We start from the raw sequence: 14,265 nt of genomic DNA, 5'->3' as shown, positions 1-14,265 counted from the left end.
GGGGTATTTCAGTAACCAGTCTTTTCGTGAGGTTGTTTTGGTGATTTTTAAATTGACAATTTGGCCCCAGTTGAGCGCCGCTAATACTTTTTCGGCGACATTCAGGTTGCCCATCTGGTTATCAGCTGTGGCTGTTTGTTGTAAAGTTGTGATTAACGCTTAAATATTAGGTTTTATAGTGCTAACCGAGTCATTTCTGTTCGGTCCAAACCCTACTCTGCGGCACTATTCACAAGGTGTAGGCAGATTGTATTTTGTACGACTCACCTAACCGTTTTTTTAAAATTATTTGTATTTATTTATTTATTTATTTATTTATTTATTTATTTATTATTATTATTATTATTATTATTATTATTATTAGAATGCCAAGCCTATTAGTATAAAGATTTGTATTATTATTATTATTATTATTATTATTATTATTCCCAAGACTTCAAACTGCTCCTGCTGGAACGCAGTGTAACCAAACAACATCAAACTCGGCAGGTATCACCCGGGGTTAAATAGAATTCAGACGCTAAAAAATTAAGCTCCAGCGTCAAAGATGGCGGCCTTACACATTTTTTTTAAATTTTTTTTAAAAACCTTTCAAAATCTCCTTGGGAACCGATGAAGCAATTGATCTAAAACTTGGCATATGTCATCAACATCCAAACCTGCTTAAAGTTTGTGAAGCAGAAGTTACTACTATAAATTTTAATATCAAAATGGCTGCCACCAAATTCGCCAGAATGTGCCCCAAATATCAACTTCTGTCTGAAAACCTTTTAACCAATTAACTCTGAACTTGGTAGGCATAATCCTGGGGACAATGGAATTTAAATAGGGCAAAATGGTGTTCTTTTGTAAAATGAGATGGCTGCCAGACCTACATTTTCTTAAATTTAAAACCGCTTCAGTTGAAAAATTGTTTATTTGATTAACTCCAAATTGGCAAGCATCATCCCTGTGTCAATACAATTTACTTTTTCAAAAATGGTGTTTGTGCGTAAACCAATATGGCCACCTGACGCATTTCTTTAGAAACCTTTCAAAATCTTCGGTCAAATGTAAAACTAGCTTATAACTCCTTACAGAGTGTATGTAGGTTAATGGTTACTATGCAACACATATAGGAAACCATATGTGCTCTGTCCAAAAATGACCTTGCCTGTGACCTTTGACCTCTCTAAGGTCAAATGTCAAACTAGCTTATAACTCCTTACAGTGCACATAGGGTTATGGTTACTATGTAACACATTTAGGAACCCATATATGATCTATTAAAAAATTACCTATTATGACCTTTGACCTCTCCTTAAGGTTAAATGTAAAATTAGCTTATAACTCCTTACAGTGTGTAGATAGGGTCATGGTTACTATGGTGTTTAAAGTTATAAAGTATCATGAGATAATGAACTAATGCAGTATTTTGAATTGAAACTGCTCCGTAAAACTGATCTGTTGCTGACACTTGTGCTGCAATGCTACAGCTTGCCAAAATTTCCAACTGGTACTGTTTGGAAGACGTAAAATTGCCTGGCAGTTCTAGTTGTTGTTCTTTCAGTCTATCTGACTGTTGAATCAAGATTTTGGTTTACTAATGCCATTACAATGTATGTATGTTCTATAGCAAAAATATTTGTTCGTGTCAAACACTAAATACATGATACATAATGAATATTATTTTAATAATAACCAAGTCTGGCATGTTTTTGCAACGCCCAGGTAAAATAAACTATAATGCGTAAGTTAACACGCCTCGTTAACCCTGAGTGTATGTACGCTACTGACCAGTTCTTAGTATTGTGATGTGATGTTTTAAAATGAATATCGTCTTGTCCTATAGTATAGGACTGTGGAAGGAAAGCGGCTGGCACGCATCCAGAATTGCGATGCAACAGACTGTAAAAATAGATACGAACAGAGAATGAGAAGACAACTAGCGATTAGTGAGTGTTCATTCTCATTCGGTGAAACAGGAGAGCAGGAAATGAAAGCCTGGTCATTGATGGGGACTACTAAATAATTATAAAGAAATGAATATCAATAGTTTAGATTGAAAAAGATCAGCATATTTCTGTGAAGGTGAAATTTAGCTGTGGTTTAGCTTGATAAAAATACTGTATGTAGGCAGCATACTGTAGATTGTATTACTGACCTTTTATGAGGCATCCTTGTCTTGCTGTCCTTTATGATTTAGACGTGTCATTTGTTTTCTTAGTGTTTACATAACTAGTTGTTTACTAAAGGCCATACATTTTTATACTTAACATGCATTTATTTACAATTGAGATTGAAGAATTACAGCAGCAGGACATATGCTATCCTGACTGTGCCTGCAGGTGGATTTTGGGATTGATGTAGATTTGGCTTTCTTGACAAAGTGGCTGAATATTTACAGATGTTTATAGGATAAGATGGTACAAAATCAACAGTGGTTTGTCATCTGGTACTTGTACTGGTAATGCTGGTTTAATAACTGTTATGCTGATACAATGAGCAATGGGGAAAGTTCCTTTAATGTAATAGTGTCAAGTCAAGAGATTGTTGTCTCCACTTGATTACAATCTAATTGCTGTGCTGCAGTAAGTACCAGTAAATGTGTAATTCTATTCCTCTTGGCTTGTCCTCAGTTTTATTAGACGGCTGCAGTATACATTCTTATTGAAAAACATTTTCATACCCTTATTTTACACCTTATTCACCTAAAAGGTTGTGGTTGTATGTACTGTAGTAAGAACCTAGAAATGATCAGTTTCATTAAAAAAAAGATCTTTCATTTCAAACATAATTACAATCAAAGTACTGCCACTTTTTTATATTTGTCTTTTAGACAAGATTCTGGGTTGGCTAGTGATTTAGAAGCTGCTGGTCATCATGATTTTAAGGTATTTTAGTTTAGTATGATGGCTTTAGGTAACTTTAAAAATAACTTTTGGTTGTCTCTCATATCAACCTGATAGGTATCTGCTCCATACAACCACTGTCATAGTTGATGCTAATTGTATTTCACTGACAGTCTGAGGTCATGAATTGAACGTTTATGAAGACCATTCTTTCTTGGATTTTGTAGTTTAATATGCGTACCTGCTTAGTTGAAACAGTAACTATGGCTTCAGTCTCTGGTGCTGTCACTCTTTTTGAACACCCAGTTCTGTGCATACAATTTGTAAAGAAATGGGGGAAAATTAAAAAAAAAAAAAAATATATATATATATATATATATATAATATAAAACCTCAAAAGCACTATATGTATGTCTTAAGTTTAGTATTTAACTATAGCATGGAGTTGTATTAAGAGTCTTTTAAACCTAGCTTCTTATACATTTATCGCAGTACTGTTTAAAAATATTGCAATAGAAAGTAAAGTGTGGACAGACATTTAAGAGCATGTGGCCATCAGGCAAATTCAAAATGGATGAACGCAGGTATGCAACGTAAACATAGTCACTGAAGGCATTTGCCAAAGCTAATGAGTTATGAATTCTGCAATTAGATACAGTACATGGTGCAGGTTTGCAACCTGCAAGCATACGTAATGTTTACGTTATAAAAATGTATGGCAGGAAGATGATTATTTTGAATGTCTGTTTCTTTATTTGTAGTCGTTCATTTAGTGCTAACAGAGGTAATATTTAACCTCATTTTACAGCTGCAATTTAACTCCTAGTAGAAATACTCTAATCGTAAACGCAACAAATCCCGCCTTTTCGTGACCTTGACGTACAATCCCTGTGAATTCTTTACAGCAAAATTAAATAATGGTGAACTGAAATTAACTAAAATATGATAGAAACGGTGACCAGATTCAAGTTTTTTTTTTTAAATATATAAATAACACATCGATGCCTCCAGACCACACTCATTGCATCTGGTCTATTTATTGAAAACAGCTAATCTCTAACTTTACTGACGTATGCGACCCCAACCCAAAAACACAAGCCACCCATATAACAATCTACACTGCTCCTGAATTGGTAATCAACAACCCAATAACCAAACACAATAAAGGGACTCTCCCAGGGTGGGTGATGTATTCCACTATCATCCAGGTTGTGAACTGGCTACAGCCACGCTGCCAAGATTTACACCTGACAGGCTACAATAGATTCATTGACCATTACTTGAAACTGTATTAAGCCCGGATGATACTATAGGCCCTGTTTTGAAGCAAATATTTTTTTGAGAGGAATAAAACAATTCTAACTGTATAAAATTACTATTTAGCTAAAGTATGGACATTTATATAATAATATTTAAACCGCAGGTTTGAAAAAATATATAATTCAGCTTGAAAGCGTGGTATGTATTTAAGTCTAAATAGTCTAAATATAACAATTATGGAGAATCATAAATAAAAGCAGACACTTTTGCTTTTGTTATGCTTTTTCAAAGTAAGAAAAAAATGCTGCCAGAAAACGCACTGCAGAAACCCCATGATGGATGCCAATGAGTTATTGCCCTTTTGTCATTGTCTGACAAGCAGGGAAACAACCAGGCATGTGAAAACGATGCATACTGCTAAAAACTCTTTCTAACGGTACCTTAGTCATCATAACAATTTCATTTTAGGGTGGGGTGGAGTAACTGCCCTTTTTATTTTACCATGATCTCTCTCTCTCTCCCTCCCTCTCCCTCTCCCCCTCCCTCTCCCCAGACTGAACCAGACAGACACCTCCCACATACTTTTCAAGGGATTTCCTATTGAAGCATTTCTGTTCCAAAGTGATCAGCACTGCTGTGAACTTTTTTGCTGCGTTTGTGCACAACAATTAAATACAGTACTTTTCAGAGGTTGTGGTTTTTCCTGTCTTTAATTTAAATTATAAAGCACTGCAAAAAAACAAAACAGAAAACTGTTGAAGTGTCCATTACGTTTGACAAAATAATATGCTGTGTTTGTAATCAAGGTGTCTCATTAGGGCTAAATACCTCTTGACAGATGAATTTTAAGAAATCAGAAATCTATTTGTTGCCAAAAATAAGTTGTCTGCTAATTCTGTCTTGCGTCCTGTTTCTGTTAACCGATGATAACCCTGCTCACTGTTTAAGGTGGGATGGTGACGTTCTGCCGAGTGAGGCTTTTTATTTTATAGGCTCCTGAAAAGCAAAGGATCAAGAGCTCAAGAAGCAAGGGAAATCCCACACTAGCTTTTCAGTCATTGGCTGTTTGTTTTTTTAATACACCCTTCGTTATATCGCCACTCGCTATACTGCGGATTCGGAAATATCGCGGTCCTGGAGTTGGCTCCCCATTTTTACAGTGTAACTGCATGTGCCTTAGCTGCAATATACATAGGCAGATTCATTTAGAATTACTGTTTGTTTTATTTCGTACTGCACATCAAACAAATATACAAAACAATTAAAAAAAAAAAAAAAAAAAAAAAAAAAAAGGCATTATCATACTGTTATCATATCACACGCATTGCATAATAACACAAAGCAAATATCTACTTGCTGACGCAGTTTTTGTTTTGACCAGTGAGGTGTTCACTTGTGGCAGCAATGCACTAGCAAAAGTCACAGGGCAGTGACGTTAGCGCCTTACCAAGCATTGGCTGAGATGTTGGTTTCCATCGTTTGACTATCTGTTTGGTTTTAAGGACCAATTTGGGGAAGTGGAAAGGTTTGTAGGAATGCCCCCCCCCCCCCCAGCAGACTCTCTCTCTCTCTCACTTACTCACTCACACACACACACAGAGGATTTTGTGGTCAGTGTATAAATTCCAGAGGAGGACTTCTATGACACCATAGCCTGACTGGCACATGGCTTGGTTGACCCAGAGGTTCCTACTTTGTATCCCTCATAGCGCACCACCCACTTTTTTACCATGAAGAATTGACCCAGTTTGTTTGATATTCCCCAGGATTACAGAAGGCTATGTTCCAGCTAGTCGCTTACCACGTCGCCACAAGCGAAAGTTTTTTCTGTGTGGCTAAACAATTTTTCACCTTGTTCGCCCCAGTGGCAAAACCATTAAAACAGGGTGTAAATCAGACCAGCCAGCATGATTTCTATTAATTACGTGCACAGCCAGATCAAGCAATCAAGCCGTTTTTTTTTTTTTTTCCACAAAGCTTATTTTTTTTCTGTTGGATACAGTAGGTCCCTATCTCAGTTGTTTAATCAGAGGCGGGGGGTGAACGGAGGATTAATAAGGTTGGTCAGTGAATATTTATTTAACCATATAAACTACCGGTGCACAGTCAGTACACCCCCGCTAGCTAACTTGGGATCCAAGTGAAAGAACAATCAAAACAAACAATAAGCTGCTGGAGTAAGCAATAGTATGAAGTTACCTTGGATAGAGGCATTAGCTAAATGTATTAATATTACGATGAGCCCTGTTTTTATTCTTCATATGATGCAATGAATATAAAAAAAAAACCACTTGTTTTGACAGCACCCGCTGCATGCTAAACAAATAATGTAATCTAAATGACTATGGAACAGTTGTTTTTTTTCACACGGTAGTAAATTTAGCATTTATTAAACAAATGGTAGAGTGGGGTCTGTCATTAAAATATCTAGCTAAGTTACATGTTTAAAATACACATTTTCTCTTGCTGAAAAACATATTAAAACCTATTCATATTTTTAAGCATGAACATTTTATACTGTAGAAACAAATGCCTTTACAATTCCTGTAGTACAATTGTTATTATTTTAGCCCTGAGAACTTGTAAAGGGCAGACAAGTACAGTACCTATTCTACCAGTGACAGTATGTTGTTGTATGTGCCATTAGGGTTGCATTGGAAACTGAAAAGGGAAGGAAAGCAATGGAAAGAGCAGTTGTTTAGTTGTATTAGTAGGTTATTAACATTTGAAATTGTTATACTTGTTGTATTGTGTAGACCTACAATAAAATACTTGTACAGTTATTTTTAACCTTCTTTGGCGTGGCTTAAGTTTTTCCAGGGTGGCTAAAAAATGTTGAGTTGTTTTAGCCACAGTGGCGAACTAAATAAAATCCCTAGAGGGAATGTAGAAAAGGGGACTTTCTTATTCCTGTGGACATTGTAAAACAGTTTGTGTTTTGATAGTACTGTGCTTTGAGTTCTGCATCTGAGGGGAAAAAAATCAGGATTGTACATTTCCTATGCTTTGGTACTATAGTACTTGAAGTGACCCGGGTAGCAGCTCAACAATACCATGCAAGGAAGGAGATGTTTTGATAGCTGTTACAACAGCATCAACATTAACAGTAAACTGTTAGTGTTACATAATTTAGCAGTCTAGTTTCATATATTGAACTTCACTTAATTCATCATAACTTGTGAATAGTGCCTACTGTATTGTACTGTAATGTAAACATTACAAGTCAAATTAAACAGAAGTTAAAATATTTCTTTGCAATTCAATTGACACCATATGAAACTAATATGTAATTATTCGTGCCCTATAAAGGGCCTCTTCTCTATTTCTCTCTCAGGTATTTGTTTCTTTTAATGCTAGTATTGGTTTCCAGGGTAAGACGTGACCTGTTTGGGCTGAGAATTGGAAGGCAGGTGGTCTTAGTTTCCTTAGTTACTTGGCAACCTTATGCCATTAAAGAAAACAGTTGCATTCAGTAATAGGCATTGTATAAAGCATTTCTGAAGAAAATGAAAAGGCAGTAAGGCCAGAGATACACAATCAATTTTTATTGTCAATTCTAGTGACAATAAAAAATTGACAACTGAATTGTGATTGCTAAATGGTGGTTTCAGCAGTTGCTGTAGTAATTGGAATAATTTGAAGACGTTACCATAGAAAAATGTATGGACCAGCTGCGGTAAACGAGAACTGAATAACCTCCAAACTCACAATTTTGCTGAGAGAAGGAAAATATCTTCAGTTTCTTTTACCTCTGCTGGTGATTTCTCCTAATATTTGTTAATTCCTTTTGTCCTTTTATATTGCTGTCATTATGTTCCGCATACCTAATGTCCTATAAACATTTTCTGTCATGAAATTGCAGTGTCCTCATGCGTCCCCTTGTCTGTAGCCATATTTCGTATTTACCAAAATTGAAAGTGAAATCGGGTGATTTATGCAATATCATTAGCTGAACAAAAAAATTGTAAACTGAATTGCTGAAAATAAAGCTGTGGACTATTCTAGCAACTTGATTGCCAATCGAAAATATGTTGACAACTTGGGATGTCAATTATTATTATTATTATTATTATTATTATTATTATTATTATTATTTATTTCTTAGCAGACGCCCTTATCCAGGGCGACTTACAATCGAAAGCAAATACATTTCAAGTATCACAGTACAAGTAATAATACAATTAAGAGCAAGATAAATACAATGACTTTGGTTCAAGTAAGTACAAGTGTGACAAAATACAATTCAGTGATACAGCAGGTAAGTGTCAGTGATAGTTACATCAGGATATGATTAAATACAAAACACTACAGATTAAACAGTACTCTGATGTACAGGATTAAATGCAGTAAAATAGGGGGCAGATAAGAGCAAGTAAAGCGCATTTAAGGAAGGGTGATAAGTGTCCCAGGCGAAGAACAGAGGAGTTCTACAGGTGCTTTCTGAAGAGGTGAGTCTTGAGGAGGCGCCGGAATGTGGTCAGAGATTGGGCAGTCCTGACATCTGTAGGAAGGTCATTTCACCACTGCGGGGTGAGGGTGGAAAAGGAGCGGGCTCTGGAGGCAGGGGAGCATAGAGGAGGTAGAGCCAGTCTTCTAGTGCAGGCGGAGCGGAGAGGTCGAGTGGGGGTGTAGGGAGAGATGAGGGTCTGGAGGTAGCTGGGTGCAGTCTGGTCAAGGCATCTGTAGGCTAGTACAAGAGTCTTGAACTGGATGCGAGCGGTGATCGGGAGCCAGTGGAGTGAGCGGAGCAGTGGAGTTGCGTGGGAGAAGCGAGGCAGAGAGAACACCAGGTGGGCAGCGGAGTTCTGGATGAGCTGGAGCGGACGGGTGGCGGACGCAGGGAGGCCAGCCAGGAGGGAGTTGCAGTAGTCTAGGCTGGAGAGTACCAAGGCCTGGACCAGGAGCTGGGTGGCGTAGTTGTTGAGGAAGGGTCGGATTCTTCGGATGTTGCTCAGGAGGAATCGGCAAGTGCGTGCCAGAGTGGAGATGTGCTGGGAATAAGAGAGGCAGGGGTCCAGGGTAAATTGGACACATGGCCAATTTTTATTGTCAGTTTGAGTTGTCAAGAAAAACTGCTGCAAAAAAACTGCTTGTGTGTATCCAACCTAAAGATGGTGCTTGATCAATGTTAGTGGTGTTGAAAATCCAAAAAGGAGCAGAGTAATCGTATGTAAACAAGGCCTGCCCACGTGCTTTATACTTTGGGATGTGCTCTGTGAGGTCTTATGTTTCTTTAACCCCTTATTTCCTCAAAGATCCACTGTAAGCTAATAGATTCCCTCCTCCCTTTCCTCCTGTAGAAACAGCAGCAGCTTTGTGTAGTTGCGTAACAACTTTTAAAACTTTTATGGCAGCTTCACATAGTCGTCGGAAGTTGTAATAGGGGGAAGCTAGGACAGTATTTTCAAAAAGGTTACAGTGGGCCTAGTAAGGATTTATACGCAAAATATTAAACTGCAAATAGATTCAAAAATAAAAAGTGACTGCACAATGTGGTGTAATTTGTGCTCCCGTTTTTGATGCCTGTTTCAGTGAGTGGACAGAAGTGATGTGGTTGGTTTGGGGGGAGGGGAGAGGAGAGGAGAGGGGGTGGTGGTTTGATCTGGAAGTCTCTCAGTTGCTTGGTGCACTCTGCAGAGGACAAAGTGAAATGATTCTCTTCCTACCGTATTACAAAGCACCCTTATGCACTTTCAGCTCTTAAAGAGACATACCTCCAAGTCTGCCTTCAGACACTTCCCGGGTGGGTACTTTTATAATACTTAGTCTCACTGTTTCTCTTACAAGCATTACCCAAATGGTCCAACCCTCCCCTTTTCTCAAGTTTGTAAGACGTGCTGGAGTAGAAACTGTGCTGCTGTGTTGTATTTGCCTAAAATCCTTAGTCTCTGGAAGGGGTTTAGCTGTGAATGAATCCCACAACTGAACTTTTTTGTGTTAAAAAGGTCAAACCTAATACAGGAAAGGAAAACAATTGCATCCCGAGAGCTTCTTCCACCCCAGTTAATATCCTAAGGCTTCTGCGCTTCAGTTAATCTATGTAGTTGTGGTCTGGTCTGGCAAGTTTACAGCTGCATTTTGTTTCATACCTATTCCACTATAACACTTCTCTTACAATTCTTACAATGTCTTGTACACTAGGTATTAAGTACATATTTTATTGAAGCAATACAACCACTATAGGTACCCCTCCCTAGGTGCTTTGGCATAATACCCTGCTGCTACGTATAATGATTTGGTAATGGGTTTTAATACAACAACTTTTGTTTAAGGAATAGGCAGATCAAAAGATAAGATTTTGCATGCGAGTGACATTTAATGTGTGATGTATAGTATTCAGACATTGACAAACGGTTTCTTTTAAAGAGAACAAAAAAGAAAAAAAAAACATCTGACTGCGTGAATGCAGCCTGACAAACCTTTCAAAGGTTTAGAACTACCTTTTTGAATTCCTGGCTAGCGAATGAGCCTTCAAACACAGCCCTACTATATCTTTCTCACTGTCACAAGAAACAACATTTTCTTGTGACTGGTACTGGTGAAAATATTCTTCTAGCTTGTAATAAACAAGTTTAAAACTAGCAAGTTCTGAAGAAATGCTGTGTAAATGACACAAGCAAAACCATTTGTCTAGTAGTTTAAAAGCTGCTTCCCACACTTGCCCATTAAACTTTGACCTCTAATGTTGCAACCAGACACACTTTATTAGAGGAGGAGGAGGGGAGCATTGTTGCATTTTTACTATTGGCTGGTTTTACAGCAGTACAAAGAATTACATGGCAAGTTGCAAAAGAACAGTTTGCACATCCTTATGTCCTTTGAATACATTAGAATCCCCAGCCTGTGTTTAATTTTTGCTCAGGGATACTGTGTTGTTGCTTATTCAAGGTGCATCTGTCATTTACTTTTACTCAGATGTCTGCTTTAGTATTAAGACTCTTGACAAAGGGTTTTGTCAAAACTAATTAATAATCTTGCTGCCGTTTTCAGCGGTGTCTTTTACTTGAGCCTTCTGTGCAGTGATGTGACTGTCCCCTTAAGATAGTATGAAGGATTTAGTTTCAAGAGGTTTTTGTTGGCCGCATGATAAACACACTGCATTAACATTGCTAGGCTCCTAATATTTCTTACGAGGCTAATGTTGGACTTCTCTTTTGTACTGCAGCACTAGAATTACACTTATTTTTTTGCTGGTACTGTGCTTGGCTAAAAGTTTTTAGGTCAAAGATACTTTTTGAGCTTTATTTTGAAGCAATTGCCACGTGATGCTTAGCACAGCATAATGTCACCTACTGGTGACAGTTTCATGGTTTAACCATCTCTGTAAAAATTGTTCCAGAGAAAGTAGATTGAGGATTGCATGGCATTATAAGGAAGCAAAAAAGAGCAGGCCCTGGCACAGATGGGCTTCATTTACATGATATAAAAAAAATGTCAAACGTTTTCAAGTGGCTTGCACTTTGCAACATGTACTGTATGTATAATCTAAAAGTAGATAAGACATAACAAATTAATTACCAGGGCTAGTAGGATTTTCTAATTACATATTCTTATCTGAACTGATTTATACCTGTGAATACTTGGCAAAGAAAATCTAGCCTGTAACTAGAAGCTTAGGAAACTGATACGTTTTGCTCCTTCAGGTGTAAATAGTACATTATTTGATCGAGGCGCTGATTGATTGGGCGCCATTATATTTGATTGTCCTGGCATTAGGAATTGCTGGAGGGGCTGAGTTGGAGGAGCCAACAATGTGTGAGGTTCTGTGTCAGTACTGCTGCCAGTAGGATACTTATTTTTCAAACACATTTGTTAGGCAGAATCATCCTGAAGGTTCATTTTGTTATTTAGTACATGGAAAATCTGCCTTTTTTCCCCCCATACAGTATAAATATCAATGTCCCTTGTAACACAGCATATTTCTCAGGGAGTTACCTGCATTCTTGCACAGGAGATCTTAGGATCTGAACTCAAAGCTAGCAGCTGAGCAGTTCCATTCCCACATCCAAGCTGTTAGAAGGCTACTGTTTTTGCTAATTGTCCTGGACACATACAAATACTTGTTATCCAATTGTGATAACATTCAGTATTAACATTATTTAGCATATGTTATTGACAGTAGTTGAGTCTGGGTGTATATATAGAGGTGTCTATCGGTCTGTACGTTTGTCCATTTGTATGTCACACGTATGCATGTATCTGGTAAACTGCTTATTAAACTGAGATGTAACTTGGTATTAACAGTATTATACCCCATGGAGATTTTTAAACAAAGGGAAATTGGGAGTTGTATTCGGTGCAGACCTCTCTTTACTCATTGAGACTGCCAATCAAGTTCATACAATTAAGTCTGTTTTAACTATGAACACCTCAGGTAACATAGACCAAAAAATGGCTATGTGAAATTTAACATTGCAGTAACACATATTAACTTACACTGACAATCATTCTGCTTCAATGCCACAAGAATGGATGTTACATTCCTTCATAGTGATGCTCAAAATGATAGAAACCCACACACCTAACATTGCTTGTACCTTGTATTCAGCGAATCGCCCCTCTAACACCGACCTCTGTTACTTCACAATCAAAAAGCTACCAATTACCCTGTCAACAGTTAAGCAAAGTATTTAAAATACTAAAAAATAACATTTACACAGTAAAAGTGACATTTAAAAATCTCTGGGGCATTTGTAAAACCCCTTTATTTCAGAGGATGCATTAGGTAGACCTCCTGCCTTGTTACATGCAATTAACAACACAGGAGGTCTAAGTAATGCATCCTCCTTGAAACAGCAGCATTGCTTGTAGTGTATAATATGCTGTATAATGACAAGCCAAGGCATTAAGTAAATCCCTTTGATTTGTTAGGAGTTAGAATTGCAACCCTATATAGTGGCCAACAAAAGCTGTTCTTTTGTTGAAGTGAAACACTGAAACCACAGCTGGAAATCTAGTGTAGAGACCCTCACAGGAAGATTCTAATCCACCACAGAAATGAACCCAGACTGACCTTAAAGATGGTTTTGTTTGGGAGAAAGTACAACCAGCAGGCCATGAGGCATTTTATACCAAGTTTTATAACAAGCTTTCTAGAAAAACTGCTTTAACGGCAGCTGTAGTAAGAGATTCCATTCTGCTGGTTCGTAACCGTATTATTGGAAATGTGTTGGTGTGAAATTTTGATTTAAATGAAATGCTTTATTCAACTTTGTGGATTTGTGAACACATTTGTTAACATGTATGTCAACTTTTTCACTTTTACTAAGCAGGAACTAAGGAAGTGCTTTTACTATAGCTTTTTGCTCTTAATACTGGTTGCTATAAATCATACGAGAGTGACTTTGAAAATGTATCCCATTTTCGCAGCCATTGAAAGGAAGAAACAAAGTCTGCATCTTGTGTATCCTGTGATCGTGATTCCAACTTGAATCCAGGCAACCAGGAACACCAGCTTAATTTTTATTAGCTTTTAAGTCTTTTTAACAGCAGGTTTGTTTTCTCCATGTAGTGTGTGTATGTATGTATATGTGTATATATATATATATATATATATATATATATATATATATATATATATATATATATATATATATATATATATATATATATATATATATATATATATATATATATATATATATATTTGACTCCTATAGAGATTGAACAGCTTCAGAACTAATGGTGTTTTCCATCCTTGTATTCTTGGTTGGTTTTATTTATTTTGAAGCATGAGGCTATGCAGGGATCATTTGATACTGGTATGATATGTCTTGGAAGGATGACCCCCTGGTTTTGATACCGATATGAGTTATGTCTTGGAAGGATGACCCCCTGGTTTTTAACAGATGGGGATTGTGATGTATAATTATCACTTGATTTTCCTGAAGTTAGGTATGCTGCTGCTTAAAAAAAACGTGGGTGTACATCAGATGTTTTTAAGGTAAATATTTATAGATGTGAAAGTTTAATTTTGTTGTGCTCATTTGACTTTTTTGGGATTTAATTTTTAGTCTTGCTGTTTGAACATTTAAAATCACTTGTATCCAAACACCCCAGTTTTCTTTACTATGCATAACAACTTTGCAGTAAACTGATTTTTTTTTTTTTTTTTTTACCCTTGGGTTTAATTTCCTGTAGCACCAAAAAAGTCCACTGAAAAGTTTTTCTGATA

General features: G+C 37.0%; 1 protein-coding gene across 7 annotated transcripts in view; it reads left to right on the top strand.

The window, feature by feature from the left end:
* The window catches only part of LOC117394668 (kinesin-like protein KIF13A), a 126,211-nt gene that overhangs the window by 969 nt on the left and 110,977 nt on the right, over positions 1–14,265 (top strand). The gene's annotated exons all lie outside the window — the stretch shown is intronic.

Source organism: Acipenser ruthenus, chromosome 3 (assembly GCF_902713425.1).
Source record: "Acipenser ruthenus chromosome 3, fAciRut3.2 maternal haplotype, whole genome shotgun sequence".
Classification (NCBI taxonomy): Eukaryota; Metazoa; Chordata; class Actinopteri; order Acipenseriformes; family Acipenseridae; genus Acipenser; species Acipenser ruthenus.
This window is presented reverse-complemented; position numbering and strand designations above follow the sequence as displayed.